Genomic DNA, 2,145 nt, shown 5'->3' with positions numbered 1-2,145 from the left:
CGAGGCCATCCTTCCAGGCGCCTCGCCCCGTTCAACAGTCTGCTCCAGCCAAGCCCTATGGGGGTCCAACTAACAATGCTCCTCCACGTACCAGTTCCGTGACTTGTTTCAAGTGTGGGGAATCTGGTCACTATATGCGTGAGTGTCCCCAGACCAACCCCAATCAATCTGCTAAAGCTGTTGGCCGTGGCAAGCCGACAGGAAAAATATTCCACGCCAAGCCGGTCACCGCTTCACGTGGCCATGTCAACTGTATCTCTGCCGAAGAAGCTCAAGAGGATCCCAACGTCGTTCTCGGTACGCTTCTTGTTAACTGCCACCCGGCATCTGTTCTTTTCGATACAGGAGCCTCTCATTCTTTTATATCCGAAAGTTATGCTCGTTTGCATAATGTTGCATTCTGTGACATGCCATCCACTATGGAAATCTCTACCCCTGGTTCTAGATGGCAGACCTCTAGGGTAAGTTATGGAAATGAAATCCAAGTCAACCGACTTGTTTTCCTCGCGTCTTTGATAGCCCTTAAATCTTCAGATATTAACATCATTCTGGGCATGGACTGGATGTCGGCTCATCATGCCCAAATCGATTGCTTCTCTAGGACCGTTCAACTCACCCATCCTTCGGGAGAAATAGTCAATGTCTTGACCCGAATAGCCAAGCGATAATTATATTCTCTTAACGCCAGCCCTTTGCCAGACCTTGAGGACGTTCCGGTAGTCCGTGACTTCCCGGATGTCTTTCCAGAGGAATTGCCAGGTGTTCCACCTGACAGGGATGTTGACTTTGTAATAGACCTCATTCCAGGAACCGTTCCGATTGCTAGAAGACCTTATAAGATGGCACCCCTAGAACTAGCCGAGCTTAAGAAACAACTCGATGAGTCCTTGAAAAAGGGTTTCATCTGACCTAGCTCATCTCCGTGGGCTTGCCCCGTCCTATTCGTCAAGAAGAAGGATGGTACGGACCGGATGGTTGTAGATTACCGACCTGTCAATTTGGTCACAATCAAGAACAAATATCCGCTTCCCAGGATCAACGACCTGTACGATCAGCTCGCTGGATCCTCAGTCTTCTCCAAAATGGATTTGAGATTGGGCTACCATCAAATCAAAATCAGAAACGGGGACATTCCTAAAACGGCCTTTGTTACTCGTTATGGCCAATACGAGTACACCGTCATGTCCTTCGGATTAACCAACGCTCCATCCACCTTTTCTCGGTTAATGAACTCAATCTTCATGGAGTATTTGGATAAATTCGTCGTGGTTTACCTCGATGATATACTCATCTACTCCAAGAACGAGGAAGAACATGCCGAACATCTAAGGCTAGTGTTGCAAAAACTTCGAGAGCATCGCCTTTATGCCAAATTTTCTAAATGTGAATTCTGGTTGTCAGAAGTGACCTATCTGGGTCATGTAATATCTGGTAAAGGTATTGCTGTTAACCCTGAGCGAGTTCAAGCCGTCCTTAATTGGACTCCACCCGAATCAGTCAAGCAAGTTCGGAGTTTTCTAGGCTTAGCGAGCTATTGTCGTCGCTTTGTCGAGAACTTCTCCAAGGTTGCTAAATCTCTAACCGAACTCCTCAAGAAAGATAAAAAGTTCGAATGGACTCCACAATGTGAGCACAGCTTTCAGGAACTAAAAAGACGCCTGACTTCTGCTCCCGTACTGGTACCGCCAGACTTCTCTAAGGACTTTGTTATCTACTGCGACGCCTCGCGACAAGGACTAGGTTGCATCCTCATGCAAGATCGACACGTAATTGCCTACGCTTCACGGCAATTGCACCCACATGAGGAGAATTATCCTACTCATGATCTAGAGCTTGCAGCCGTAGTCTATGCACTTAAGACCTGGCGACATTACCTCCTCGGTAATCGTTGCGAAATATTCACTGATCACCAAAGTCTGAAGTACATCTTCACCCAACCGGATTTGAATCTCAGGCAGAGACGTTGGGTTGAATTGATCACAGACTTCGACTTAGGAATAACCTACACCCCAGGGAAAGCCAACGTCATGGCTGATGCGCTAAGTCGTAAATCTTATTGTAACAATCTGGTGTTACAACAAAGTCAACCGCTTCTCCATGAGGAATTTCGGAAGCTTAACCTTCACATTGTTCCTCAAGGATTTC

Source organism: Triticum dicoccoides, chromosome 6A (assembly GCF_002162155.2).
Source record: "Triticum dicoccoides isolate Atlit2015 ecotype Zavitan chromosome 6A, WEW_v2.0, whole genome shotgun sequence".
In the NCBI taxonomy this organism is placed as follows: Eukaryota; Viridiplantae; Streptophyta; class Magnoliopsida; order Poales; family Poaceae; genus Triticum; species Triticum dicoccoides.
The sequence above is the reverse complement of the archived record's forward strand: the minus strand, read 5'-3'. Positions refer to the sequence as shown.